This window comes from Protopterus annectens, chromosome 8.part0, assembly GCF_019279795.1.
Source record: "Protopterus annectens isolate FY-2018-M chromosome 8.part0, PAN1.0, whole genome shotgun sequence".
Lineage (NCBI taxonomy): Eukaryota > Metazoa > Chordata > Ceratodontiformes > Protopteridae > Protopterus > Protopterus annectens.
In genome coordinates this window covers 907,296,993-907,312,371 of record NC_056741.1, presented here as the reverse complement: position 1 = coordinate 907,312,371, position 15,379 = coordinate 907,296,993, and the positions used below count along the sequence as shown (strand labels likewise).

General features: G+C 47.9%; 1 protein-coding gene across 2 annotated transcripts in view; it reads left to right on the top strand.

Moving 5' to 3' along the window:
- The window catches only part of U2AF1L4 (U2 small nuclear RNA auxiliary factor 1 like 4), a 1,084,344-nt gene that overhangs the window by 479,070 nt on the left and 589,895 nt on the right, over positions 1 to 15,379 (top strand). The gene's annotated exons all lie outside the window — the stretch shown is intronic.

Genomic DNA, 15,379 nt, shown 5'->3' with positions numbered 1-15,379 from the left:
GAAGACAAATCACAGCCTTCTAGAAAACAGTCCCAATGACTTCCCTCTGCCAATGCCAAGCACTTATTTTTTGGCAGCACCCCTAAGGGGAAAGCTAGCACTTTTTTCACAAAACTGGCACAAGATCACCTAGGACAAATGGGTCTTAAATATAGTCTCTCAAGGCTACAGGTTCCGCTTTCACACCCTTCCAAAGGCAAAAGGTATGCCAGACCTGCCACGCAATCAATGGCAAGAGGCACAAAAACAAGTTTAATCTCTCATGGACATGGGTGCTATTCAGCCAGTGCCACCACAAGAGCAGGGACAAGGATTTTACTCAAGAAAGGACAAAGCCTGGAGATCAATTCTGGACCTGTCTATTCTAAATACTTTTCTGGACGTCCCAAATTTCAAAATGTTGACTCTACAGCAGCTTCTGCCCATGCTGGACAAGAAGGCTTGGCTCATAACTTTGGACCGCAAAGAGGCATACCTGCATGTCCCAATCAGACAATCTTGCAGAAGATACCTCAGATTCATAGCTGGCTCAATGCACTACCAATTCTCTGCACTGCCCTTTGCCTTATCTACTGCGCCCAGGGTCTTCACAAAATGCCTGGCACCAGTAATTGCATTTTGCAGACAAAGAGGAATTCAAATATACCCGTACTTGGACGACTGCCTTATTCAAGCAGAGAGCAAGGACATTCTACTAAAGCATCTGGTGTTTGTAAAAAGATTACTAATTTGCCTAGGGTACACAGTAAACGAAAAGAAATCAAAACTAGTGCCCTCTCAAGAGATAATATTCCTGGGTGCAAGCTTAAATACAACTGCCCAGATGGCTTATCTCACGCCAGACAAACAAAGGCATCTGACTTCAAAGACATGCAACAAAGACCCAGTTATTTGCAAGAAAAATTCTGTAGGCTCTGGGCTACATGGCATCTTGCATTCTACTAATTCCATATGCAAGACTGCATATGAGGAAACTACAGTGGTATCTGAGAAGTGTTTGGACTAACATTGCCACAGCCTGGAAACAGTAATTACTCTTATTCCCTGCCTGCAACAGGAATTTCTATGGTGGGCACAGGCCTGTCACCACAACAAGGAACAGCCGTTCACCTTACTCACTGCCAGGCAGACACTAACAGATGCATTGGATTATGCCTGGGGGTCGCACATGGCCCACAAACCAAATGCATCTACATATAAATCAAAAAGAGATGCTAGCTGTACAAATTGCCCTGACAGCCTTCAAGGATCTATTTCATCCAGGACAACTACTGATAAAGACGGACAATACTACAGTCATGTGGTACATAAACAAGCAAGGGGGCACACATTCCTACCCCCTCTGCAGGCAAGCCATGACTTTGTGGAACACAGCATTGACTCACCAAGTATATCTGCAAGCACAATTCCTGCCAGGACAGACAAATACTTTGGCAGACGAACTGAGCAGAAACCTCATGGATCCTCACGAGTGGAAACTGGATACACAAATCTTCAACATAACAGGGAAATGGGGATGCCCAGACATTTATTCACCTCCCCTCGCAACTGCCAGCTACAGAGATTCTGCTCTCAGACTTATCACAAGCAAGCATGGAAAGTGGACGCCCTTTCATTCAGCTGGAAAGCCCTTACAGTATATGCTTTCCCTCCTTTCCCTCTCCTCTCCAAGGTACTCCTAAAGGTCAGACGAGAAGCCAAAAATGATACTGATTGCCCCAGACTGGCCATGCCAGCAATGGTACCCAGTCCTAAAGAGCTTGTCTCAAGGTTCAGCTTGGACGTTACCTCTAATACCTCATTTGCTGACCCAACAGAACAATCGGATCTTGCACAGCCAACTCAGAACCCTAAATCTGGCTGCATGGCGGATAATGTAATCTTTCAAAACACACCTCTCTCTAAAGCAGTTATGGATGTAATTTGGGAGGCCAGAAGGCCCAGCACCAGAAAGTCTTATGCAGAAAAATGGAAAAGATTCTGTGCTTGGAACCAAGCGCAGGGAATTGACTCGCTAGAACATAATATTCCTCATATTTTGCAATGCCTAACTGAGATGCTGGACAAAGGCCTATCCTTCTCATCAATTAAGATCCATGCCTCTGCAATTTCAGCTCATTACAATACGGATCCCCATATTTTTTCTCATCCATTGCTAAGACAGTTTCTCAGAGGGGCCAAAAACATAAGACCTCCAAGAAGAGCTCCAATACATACATGGGACCTCAACTTTGTCTTGGAAAAACTTACACTGCCTCCTTTTGAACCAGCCAATACAGCAGAGATAAAATACTTGTCATGGAAAATTGCTCTTCTCCTAGCAATAACTTCAGCTAGAAGAGTCTCGGAGTTACAGGCACTAATGGCTGTGGAACCTTTCATTATTTTCCATCAGGACAGGGTTTCTCTTAGGGACAAACCCGACATTTATGCCTAAGGTAGTGTCCAGCGTGGCTCTTAACTAAACCATACAGTGTTAAGTTGTCAATCTCACCTTCTTTCTTGCTGGATGGGTTCGGAGCCAATCCTCTGCTCCGACTCGGCCTATACTAAAGCTCGAGAGCTATTTTTACCAGCTCGAGGCTACCCTATATCCCACAATGCTAGGCGCTAACTACCCAGATCTCGTTTGCCGCTTCAGCTGTGAGGTGCGTTTCTTACCGGCTCTGCAGGTTGGATTTAATATTTTTCTTAAATTTTCTCTAATTTAGTCAGTTTTGATAGTTATTGTTAGTACCCATCCCATTAGCTTTCCTTCTTAGCATAACTTCCTTCCGGTCCCTTAAATCCCTTAAAATTCTAACCCCTTGTTTGGTTTAAAAGGTTAGGCCTTTGGGCCCATTCCCCTTAAATTGTCAGGTGAAATTGTCTGTTTGACTGACTTAGATTTGTGTTAAGGGGTGTGTGTGTGTGTGTGTGTGTGTGTGTGTGTGTGTGTGTGTGTGTGTGTGTGTGTGTGTGTGTGTGTATATTTGTTTGTCCTTTGCCTTTAGGATGTCTAAAGACACCAGGGTCTCAGGCTTCAAGAAGTGTAACTCGTGCTGTCAGAAAATGTCGCCGATAGATGCTCACACTTCTTGTGTTTATTGCCTGGGCCCTCTGCACCTGCAGGACTCTTGTTCTGTCTGTCATGCGTTCAGTCCGAGATTCCTGCAGGATCGCAGAAATAAGTTAATTTTGAGAGGCTTATTAAAGCCTGAAGGTTCCCCGGCCAAGTCATCGTCAGGAAAGCCTTCCAAGCCATCTGCTCCATGTTCAGAGCCTTCGACTGGTGGTGCTCTGACTGCTTCTTCATCGGCTCTGGCTGGAGCCGATGTTTCTTAGACGCAGTCTTCTACATCGGCTCGATCCGGAGCCGATGTTTGTAAAACTCCGTCTGCACCGATAGTTGTGTCGGTGCCATCTGCCAGCCGTAAACGGTCCAGGTCTCCGTCCTTGGAATCCGTTCATTCGGCTCCGAGGTCTCCTTACTCTCGGAGCAGAGCCATCAATCCCATTCCTCTAGGTCTTCCAGGCTGTCGGACCATGACCTCGAGAGGGTAGTTAGTAGACTCCTTAAGTCTCAGGCACTAGCCCAGATGTTTCATAGCCCTTCTCAACAGACAGTGGCTATTCCCACTCCATCTTCGATTCCTCCTCCGACTCTTCCTTTGAGTTCGGAGCTGGAACTTGGGAGCCGTGGCCGTCGACACGTCGGAGCCGATACCTCACCTTTCGGCTCCGGTCTCTTCCATGGTCCCATCCTTGGAGGGATCCGGGCACCTGGACTTCCTCGTCGGCTCCGAGGAGGCGAGTGGCATCGGATTCTTGTCAGACCCCGTTCTCCCTCTCGGAGCTTCTGCGCTGGTGAGTTCGGCCCCATCGGCTTCGGAGCCGTCCCTCTCGGTGCCGGGAGGGGTCCTTATCTCTTCGGAGTGGGGACCTTCTACCCTGCCTGATAGGGGCTCTTTTGAAGTCATGAGGAGCGTGCTGGCCCCTGTGCCTGCTCCACGGTCGGCTCCCTCAGCTCCTCCCTCTGTAGTGCCTGCTGCGGTCTCTACCCACCCTCTCATTCCTGACCATAGAGATCCAGCGCCTCAGGTTTCCCCATTGGGAATATCCTCCTCTTCCGAGGTTTCCTCTGATCCATCAGGGGACCCCCCTCTGAAGAGGAAATGTAAGAGGAAGCATGTGGACTCCCCCGAGTCCATCATATCTGATACCGACTTGGATGAGTTGGAAGGGTCCCCATGGTCCCCCTCTGAGGATGTCTCTTTTTCGGGCATCCTTGAGATCCTCAAGCAGAGGGGGAACTGGTCTACCCTCAATCCTTCCGAGGACGAGTCAGTTTACCTAGAGGCGTTTGGCTCTCGCCCTTCCACCTCCTGGGTGTCTCCGCCCTTTGACCCCCTCATGGAAGTGGTGGCGCAGAAGGCGTGGACGGCCCCTGATACGATGGAACCTACCCCACGGAGGCCTTCAAAATTCATAACAGCCCCTTCGGACAAACAGTTTTTAGCCAATGGTGTCCCGTTTGATGCCATGTTGGTGGCTGCAGCCACTAAGAAGGAACTGGCTGATCCTTCAGTACCTGTCCATCCTCCTAACAAGGAGTCTAGGACTATGGATAGGTACGGCAAGCGGATGTTTTCTTCAGTGACCTTTGTCATGCGGTCGCTGAATTACCTGTGCCATTTCACCCGCCTTCAAAGAGACATGCTCAAAGAAATGGGTGAGGCCCTACAGGATCCAACAGCTGCAGGGTCTCAAGACAAAATCATCTCCCAGCTGGCAACCCTGAATTCGATTGTCAACTCCTCCATGCGGCTTATTTCCTACGCGGCCGATGGGGTGAGTAGGGCTGCAGGCACAGGCGTGGCCTTACGGCGTCATGCCTGGATGCGGCTTTGTAACTTTGCAGACCCCTTCAAGGCATCCTTCACTAACTCCCCCTTTGACGGTTCAGCTTTGTTTGGACCTCAGGTGAAGGATACTTTGACCAGATGCGAGCAAGAAGGCAAGACTCTCTCTGCCGTGGGAGTCCGTTTTTCCACCCCGTCTAGACCATATCCTAAGGGTCAGAAGGGTGGGAAAATGTGGTTCCATAAACCACAAGAGGTCGCGCCTGACGCAAGAGGTCAGTTCCCCTTTAGAGGCAGGGAGGGGGGACAATAACAGACGCCGCCCTAGAGGCAGAGGAGGTCCGCAAAGTCAGGGTAGCAGAGAGACGCTCTCTGACAAACCCTTCCAGCATCCCTGAGAAGCTTCCCGACTGTCCGCCTTCGGAGGCAGTCGGGGGAAGGTTATCACTGTACCCAGAAGCCTGGCTTTCACTCACCCAAAACAAATGGGTACGGTCGATTTTATATCCGAGGGTTACAAAATTCCCTTTATCCACACCCCAAGTCAGCCAAAAGGGCCCCTTCCAGACGTTCCACCCAGTCTAAGGGAACAAGCAGTACTAGAAATATCAAAACTGCTAACAAAAAGAGCCATCCAGCCAGTCTCAGCAGACCAACAAGGATCCGGAATCTACTCCAAGTTCTTTTTGGTACCAAAAAAGACAGGGGACTGGAGGCCCATATTGGATATCAGCAGACTAAACAAGTCTGTAAAAAGAACGAAGTTCCGGATGGTCACGCTACAGTCCATTCTACCCTTTCTGGGTCAGGACAGTTGGATGTGCTCAGTAGACCTTCAGGATGCGTACCACCACATCAAGATGCACAGGCGCTCCAGGAGGTTTCTCCGCTTCCGGCTGGGAGCCAGTCACTACCAGTTCAGGGCCCTGCCTTTTGGTCTGACTACAGCCCCGGAGTGTTCACCAAATGCATGTCAGCGGTTACGGCTCATCTGAGGCATCAAGGATTCCAGGTGTTTCCATATCTAGACGACTGGCTCCTCACTGCCACCACCAGGCATCAGCTTCTCTCCAGAGATTACACCATTCATACTTGCAAAGGGCTAGTTATCTCCATAAATTTCGAAAAGTCTGCCTTGTCAATCTATTACCTTCATAGGCGCCACCTTGGACACACAGTCTGACTCTCCGCAAAACTAACCGAGCAAAGAGTTCTAGATATTCACAGGCATGTTCACATCCTCCTTCAGAACAACAGAATCCAGGCCAGGTTTGTCCTGAAGGTATTAGGCAGCCATTACTCTACTTCCCCTAGCTCGCTTTCATATGCGGATCCTTCAGTGGATGCTTTTTTCCCAGTGGTCCTTTCAACAGCTTCCAATGTCACACAACATATTACTAATCCTGTCTTGCAAGAAACATCTTTCTTGGTGGATGGCCTCCCCCTCAAGTCCTTCAGGGCAGACCACTTGTTCCTTCTCCCCCGGTCACCACGGTGACAACGAACGCCTCCCTGGTTGGGGGGGGGGGGGGGCATTTTCAGGGCAGGACGGTCCAGGGCACATGGCAACCTTTCGAATGCCACCTGCACATAAATGTCTTGGAGATGAGAGCAGAACTTTTAGCGTTGCAAGCCCTTCAGGACTCTCTTCCCATCGGGACTATTGCAGTTCAGACGGACAATATGTCCGTAGTGTGGTACATCAACAAGCAGGGCGGAACCAAGTCCTATCCCTTATGTCGAGAGGCACTCAGACTTCTCCTCTCAGCGGTTTCTGATAGCAATGCATATCCCCGGGAAGTCCAACATCATAGCGGACAGCTTGAGCAGAGCCATTCTCATGCCACACGAGTGGTCTCTCAAGCAATCAGTAGTGGAAGAAATTTTTCAGAAATGGGGTCGACCTTGCTGCGATCTTTTTGCAACACCTCAAAACAGCAAGTGCCACGACTTTTTCACTCTCTTCCCGGCCAAGCCCCCCCTCCCCCCCCCCCAAAGACGCTATAGTCCACGATTGGCCCCGGGGACTTCTGTATGCCTTTTCCCCCCTTTCCATTAATCACTCAGTTGATTCAGAAAACTACCGCCTTGAGAGCCACGATGATCCTCATTGCCCCTTACTGGCCTCGACAGATATGGATGTCCTTCAAGAATGCAACTGCAGTCATAACATATGGGTTGTCCTGCCTCAGGCAGCCCTCGGTCGGGCGAATTCCAAAGTCTGGGTCCGGCGTCGGCTGGTGTCTCCTCCTCTCCGTCCCAACGGCTGGAGTATAAAGGCATCGGCCGATGCAGTCTTCTCCAGTCTTTCTTGCCACGCGGTGCCCGAAGCAGAAGCAGTTCGCAAGTGCCGGTCGGTCAACTCCTGTGTTTTCAGTACCGAAGTCATCTAAAAGCTAAGTACCCCGTTGGGGAACATTTATTCTTGCCTTAGCCGATGTCAGAACAAATTGAGAAAGTTAATAATTGTTTATCTTGTGGTAAACAAATATCTCATAAGGACTTCCATTCTCTCTGCCTTCCTTGCCTGGGCCCAGACCACGACGTCTCGGCCTGTGCTGCCTGTGCTTGCTTTAATAAGCGCACTCTCAGGCGCCGGGCAGAATTCGCTGAGGACTTTTTCGGTGAATCCTTTGCGTATATCATGCCGCCGGATCAACCGACAACCCAATCTGCTAAAAAACGCAAGGACCGGGACCGACATCCTCGGCCCGTGTCCACTACCGATGCTACTCCTAAATCCTCTGCTAGCGCTCCAGTCCCTTCGGAAGTGGTAAATCAACCGCTCCAGGCCGATGACACAGCGTTAACAAGACCTTGAGTCTCGGAGATCTCTCCGGTGCCGGTTGTGGATTTTCCTCCGGAAACCGAAGTTCTGGATCTGCCCGACACCATTCCTGTGGACAAGGTAACGCCTGCACGTGGGGCTGCTAGGCCTCCTGTTTCCATGTCCATCAAGGCCTTTGCACGTGCTAAGGCCGCCAGTCAGGCCAAGGCCCATCCTAAACCTGCCCAGGCCCCTTCATCTGATAAGCAGATCATGTCTCTGGCTGCAGATCTTATTTTCCTTATCAGGGGGTCTCAGCTTCATCCGGACAGGGGTTCTCAGCCACCTGCAGAAAAAAGGCCTAGAACTGAGCAGGCGGACGACCTCTCCTCGGATGAAGCCTCTGGGGATTCTGAGCATTCTGATACCCAAGAAGAACCCTTCCAGGCCTACGAGGACTCTGATGCTGAGGAATCAATTCCCTCTGCCTCCCCTCCAGAGGATTTCTCTTTTGGTGAAGTCCTGCATTCCATGAGGGAACATTTTCAATGGCAGGGTCAGGAATTCTCTGACTCCAGGAAAAGGCTTTACTTTCCTCAAGCTTCCCCAGCACAGACCCTTGGCTATCCCTCCAGTTATGGATGTTTTGGATGATGTTTTCTCTGACTCCAGTGCTAACCCTGATTCTCTTCCTCCTGCTCCTGTCAAGACGGACAGATATTACAGGGTCCCTGACACTCACAAGCACCTTTTTAAGGCTCACTCTGTGGACCTAGAAACTATTTCACAGGGCCCCAAGGGAGTGGCTTCCTCCTCTGCCAAAAACCCACTGCCAGCTGACAGAGAAGCAAGGTCCCTTGAGAGATGGGGAAAAAAAGTATATACCTCTACTACCCTAGCCATGAGGTCTCTTAACTGCCTTTTTCACATGTTTCAGTACCAAGATTTTCTCCTGGATGATTTACAGAAAAAGTTAGCCTCTCCTGAGCCTATTGATAAAAAGGCACTGCAGGATCATATTCATAACACTCAGCAGGTTAATAACCATTTTCTGCAGTGTGGTTATGATGCACTGGAAGCTTCATGTAGGGCAGCTATGACTGGGGCTGTAATACGTAGACATGCTTGGTTGAAGGATCAGTCTTTGCCTGACCATGTTAAAGTAAAGTTACTGGATGCACCTTTGGAAAAACAAAAGCTTTTTGGTGCTACTGCACAAGATGTATTGAAATCCATAGAGGAAAAAGCAAAGTCAGTACAGACAGTCAAGGATTTCCTTCAGGTTCAGCCACCCAGATTCAGCAGAAACTGGCCCTCCAAGAATTGGTCCTTCCCCGGCTCTGACAAGTTTCAAAGGGGAAAAAGCAGACATGCCCGAGGTAGGGGGCAATACCGAGGATCTTACAGGGGACGCCAACCTCCAAATCAAAGAAGTGGCGCAGACAATTCAGCTGCACCACAAGGACAATCACAATGACTTGACTTTCGTACCGCCTACAAAGGTTCAAAGAAAAGCACCTTTGGGCGGAAAATTAGCCTTATTCTCACAAAACTGGCATATCTTAACCAAGGACAATTGGATTCTGGATTTGATAGACAAAGGTTACAGATTCCACTTCCACACATTACCAATAAAACAAGGCATGCCAAACCTGCCACATCATCAAAGGGCAGAGGCACTCACTCAAGTTTTCAAGCTATTAAGTATAAAAGCAATAGAAAGGGTTCCTCCTCAAGAACAAGGCCAGGGATTTTATTCAAGACTTTTCCTTGTTCCAAGAAAAGAAAACAAATGGAGACCCATACTGGACTTGTCAACTCTAAACACTTTCCTCATTGTGCCAAAGTTCAAAATACTGACGTAGCAGCAACTTCTTCCCATGTTGGGCAAAGGGTCTTGGCTGGTCACTCTGGACCTCAATGAGGCATACCTGAATGTCCCAATCAGACAAAGCTGCAGAAGATACCTCAGATTTCTTGCAGGGACAGAGCATTATCAATTCTCAGCATTGCCGTTTGGCTTATCTGCTGCGCCCAGAGTGTTCACGAAATGCCTGGCATCAGTAGTGGCACACTGCAGACTGCAGGGGATTCAAATATACCCCTACTTGGACGACTGTCTCATACAAGCAGACAACAAACAAACCTTAAAAGGGAATTTGGACTATGTCATGCATCTACTGCAGGCCTTGGGATACACAGTCAACATTCAGAAGTCAAACTTACTACCATCCCAACAAATTATATTCCTAGGAGCCAAACTGGACACGGAAAAACAAATGGCCTACCTCACAGAGGAAAAACAGCAGCATTTACCAGAGTACTTCAAAGGCCTAGCAAAGCTTTCCCAGCTGACTGCAAGGAAAATCCTGCAGGCCCTGGGTTTCATGGCATCTTGCATCCTTCTGATACCTTTGGCAAGACTTCATATGAGAAAGCTGCAATGGTATCTAAAAAACTTATGGTCTCAACACAACAACAGCCTAGAGGACATAATCCCACTTATTCCATGTCTGCAGAAGGAATTTCTATGGTGGGCTCAAGCCAAGCAGACCAAATGATAACAACAGACGCCTCAGACCATGGATGGGGGGCGCACATGGAGGGCAGATGCATTCAAGGTCTTTGGACGCCAAAGGAAAGACATCTGCACATAAACCAAAAGGAGATGTTGGCAGTGATACATGCCATCGAGACTTTAGAAAAAACACTAAAACAGGGACATGTGCTAATGAGGACAGACAACACTACTGTCATGTGGTACATAAGCAAGCAGGGAGGCACTCATTCTTACCCCCTCTGCAGACTAACAATGCTTCTCTGAGAAAAATCCCTGAGCCTGAGGATACATTTACAATCCCAGTTTGTACCAGGCAAGGACACTGTACTGGCGGACAATCTGAGCAGAAATTTCATGGATCTACACGAATGGATGCTGCACCCTCACATTTTCTCTCAACTGGCAAGGACATGGGGAAGACCGGACGTAGATCTTTTTGCTTCCCACTTAAGTCATCACCTGGAAAAGTTCTGCACAAGGACTCACCACCCTCTAGCTTGGAAAACGGATGCTCTCTCCTTCAGCTGGAATTCTCTAAAAATTTATGCATTCCCTCCCCTGCCTCTGCTGACCAAGGTGATACTGAAGATCAAAGCAGAACAACCAACAGGCATCTTGATCGCTCCAGACTGGCCGAGGCAACACTGGTACCCATTGCTATTGACCATAACTCGGACCAAGCCATGGCCTCTGACCCTATGGCCCCTGCTCCTAACTCAACACAATTACAGGACTGTACATCAAGACCTGAAAACATTGCATCTGACAGCCTGGAGGCTATCATGACTTCAACACCAAACTCTCTTTCCAAATCTGTTCAAGAGATCTTGCTGGAAGCACGCAGACCTTCCACCAGAAAAACCTATTCAGCCAAGTGGAAGAGATTCAGTATCTGGAATGCCAACAGGGGTCAGGACACAGCATTACTGAGTATACCTCAAATATTAGAATACTTGGCAGAACTATTTCATACTGGACTCTCATACTCCTCAATAAAGATTCATGCCTCAGCAATCTCAGCAAAATACAACTGTGACCCTCCAGTGTTTTCGCATCCTCTGCTAAGACAGTTTCTAAGAGGGATAAAGAATATCAAACCTCCCAGAAAACAGCCAGTACCTGCATGAGACCTCAACTACGTGTTGGAAAAACTAACTCTTCCATTTGAGCCAGCAGCAACCTCAGAAATGCAATTTCTGTCATGGAAGACGGCCTTCTTATTAGCAGTCACCTCTGCAAGAAGAGTTTCGGAGATACAGGCACTCATGGCAGTGCCCCCCTTCCTCATTTTTCATCAAGACAGAGTCTCTCTAAGAACCAATCCTACATTCATGCCAAAAGTAATTTCCAGGGTGTCTCTAAATCAAGCTATTCATCTACCTGCATTCTTCCCCAATCCTCAAAATAAGGGGGAAAAACTACTGCATACTTTGGACATACACAGACAATTACGCTACTACTTGGACAGAACTAAGGCCACCAGAAGGTCTGACCAGCTGTTTGTAGCCTATGCTGCTGGAGTACAAGGAAAAGCAATCTCCAAGCAAACAATTTCAAAATGGATTGGACATTGCATCAGATTTTGCTACTCTTTCCATGGAAAAGGTGTGCCAGCCAATATCAGGCCACATTCCACCAGAGCTATAGCCACTTCCACAGCTTTCCTAAGAGGAGTGGCAACAAAGGACATTTTAGAAGCTGCTACATGGAGCTCCGTGCATACATTTACCAAGCACTACAACCTGCCCTTATACTCCAGATCCTGAGCAGGCTTTGCTTCGGCAGTCCTGCAGGAGATTTTAGCTACACCATCCTTATCTTAGTTCCATCCACCCCCAGCTTGGCTATGGTACTCAACCCATATGTTATGACTGCAGTTGCATTCTTGAAGGACATAGTACAGTTTTGTACCTACCATAAATGTAGATGTCCGATAGATATGCAACTGCAGTCGGATTTTCCCACCCTCCTACCCCTCTGTATCCTTCTTTTTGGGTCCCTACCCCTCTTCCCTTCAGCTGGGGGTATCTCCTATGGTGTATCTGTTTATTACTGTTGTGCATGTTTGGGATTATTTTATCCATTTACCAAATTTAGCCTTCCTAGGAGGGCACCTGGCATCTGGGGCAAGAAACACTGAAGAAGATGGCGTCGGCCGATGCCTTTATACTCCAGCCGTTGTGACGTCTGAGAGGAGGCGACACCAGCCGATGCCGGACCCAGACTTTGGAATTCAGCCGACCAAGGGCTGCCTGAGGCAGGACAACCCATATGTTATGACTGCAGTTGCATATCTATCGGACATCTACATTTATGGTAGGTACAAAACTGTACTTTTCCGTTCCTGCATCGTTACCTCTTGAGACAGCCCTGGCATCTGGACCCAGTGCTAGACCTCTTGACCCATCAGTCGGGACAGCTGCACCACTCCCTCCAGTCTCTCAACCTCACAGCTTGGTTGCTCCAATTCCAACCCTAGCCAGGCTTCCCCTTATTTCCCATTCTGTGCGTGACATCCTTATAGCTTCCCTTAAGTCATCTACCAGAAGGATTTATGCCAGCAAGTGGAAGCGTTTTTCCTTCTGGGCAGGAGCCAGACATATGGATCCTTTTACTGCCCCTATCCAATCAGTCCTAGACTTCCTATCCTAACTGTTTCACTCAGGGTCTTCTTCCTCTACCTTCAGAGTACAGTTAGCGGCGATTTCGAACTTTCATGTAGGCTTTTTGGACTCCAGTATCATGTCCCATAAGCTTTGTAAAACCTTTCTTAAAGGAATCTTTTTGCTTAAGCCCCCAATCAGAGACCCCCCACCACAGTGGGACTTAAATTTGGTTCTAACTTACTTGATTCTTCCCCCCCTTTGAACCTGCGGCTTCCTGCTCCTTGAAGTTGCTCTCTTGGAAGACTCTCTTTCTAGTCGCCATAACATCTGCGAAAAGAGTATCAGAACTTTATGCCCTTTGCATTCGTCCACCTTATCTAGTTTTCCATAAATACACAGCGTCTCTCAGGACTAACCCGTCCTTTTTACCCAAGATTTCTTCTGAGGCGAACCTAAACCAGACTATCGATCTCCCAGTTTTCTTCCCCAACTACTCCAACAGAGCAGAACAAAAGCTACATTTTCTGGACGTTCATAGTCAGCTCCGTTACTGTCTGGATAGAACCAAGCAAGCTAGGAAATCTGAGCAGCTCTTCCTATCTTGTGCGGCAGGGAAGAAAGGCCATCCAGTTTCCAAAGTAACCCTTTCTAGATGGCTGGCCTCTGTGATTACTTTCATCTATGAACTCAGACGTCTAAAACTACCGTCAAGGCCCAGAGCTCACTCAACTAGAGCATTAGCCACGTCAATAGCTTTTCAGGCTAGATTACCAATAGATTCCATTTGTGCGGCAGCCACATGGGCCTCTCCTCATACCTTTATCTCTCATTACAAATTGGACATGGCCTCCCGAAGCCGGGCTAATTTTGGTTCCACCTTTCTCAAGAGTCTGTTCCGATGAGCCACCCAGGGTGAAGGCGCTAGGGACGCTGTCCCATCCAGCTAGAATGAAGGCGAGATTGACAACTTAACATTGAGAAGTTATGTACCTACCATAACGTTCCATGTTAGTTGTCTTCTCGCCTTCTTTCTTGCGTCCCACCTCCCATCCCCCTAGCCTGGACAGACCTAAGGATCCTTGGGGATCTTCTTTCTGCCTCAGTATAAGCCCCCTTGGCTATCTTTTATTGGTAGCTGTACATCTAGGTGACTTTACGTGTAAGGTTTCCTCTTCTCCTTATCTTGAAGATCAGAACTGCTATGGTTTCAGCTATCAAACGGGATCTGGGTAGTTAGCGCCTAGCATTGTGGGATATAGGGTAGCTTCGAGCCAGTAAAAATAGCTCTCGAGCTTTAGTATAGGCCGAGTCGGAGCCGAGGATTGGCTCCGAACCCATCCAGCAAGAAAGAAGGCGAGAAGAAGACAACTAACATGGAACGTTATGGTAGGTACATAACTTCTCATTTGCCTCCCTTTTATCCAAACCCACAGAATAAGGGGGAGAGACTTCTGCATACTTTGGAAATACACAGACAGCTACGCTTTTACTTGGACAAGACTAAAGCCTTCAGAAAGACTGAGCAACTCTTAGTGGCATATGCTGCAGGTTCCCAAGGAAAAGCCATTTCAAAGCAGACTATTTCAAAATGGATAGGCCACTGCTTTCGTTTCTGCTATTCACAACATGGCAAATCTGTGGCCATGGACATTAGGCCACATTCTACCAGAGCAGCAGCTACTTCAGCAGCCTTCCTCAGAGGAGTACCAACCAAGGATATCTTGGAGGCTGCAACATGGACTTCAGTGCACACTTTTACAAAGCAGTACCATTTACACCTCTACACTAAATCCAGAGCAGGCTTTGCCACTGCAGTTCTGCAGGGCCTCATAGCCACTCCAAACTCTGTTTAGGCCCAGCCACCCAACCTCAGCTTTTGGGATTCAACCCAAGTGTAATGACTGCAACAGTGAAACACGATGAACATAGTGTAGTTGTGTACCTACCATAAATGTAGATGTTCGAGTGCATTCATTGTTGCAGTCCAGGATACCCTCCCTCCATTCCCCCTTTTTCTTTGCTGGGACTTATCTGTACTTCTCTATTCTATACAACCTATGTGGTGTATTTGCTTGTAGATGAAGGTTATGTGCTTGCTTTTTTATGTTCATAATTTTTACAGCTTACCCTTTTGTGGGGCATCTGACATCTGGGGCAAGAAAAACTGAAGAAAATGGCGTCTGCTGCATCTTTTATACCCCAGGCGCACTGACTTCCGACGCTGGACCAGGACATTGGAATTCAGGCAGACTGCGGGTAGCCTGCCAGCAGGATAACCCAAGTGTAATAACTGCAACAGTGAATACAATCGAACATCTACATTTATGGTAGGTACACAACTGTACTTTGTGGTGAATTTCAACATCAGTGTCTTGATAACATAAGCTAGCTGTTGGTCATAAACGTGTTTATAGTAGATAAGCTTGCATAACTGTGTCCTTGACAGTTAAAGCTTTAATCTTACAATTTTTATTTTTTTTTTGGCTTTAACACCTGGAGGTCTGTGCTCTATGGACTTTCACTATTCTGACAAATTCTTGGCAAAATATTGTTTCTAGCTTCTCTATCTTCCCTAATTAAGACACACTGTAGGAGGTAATTTGCA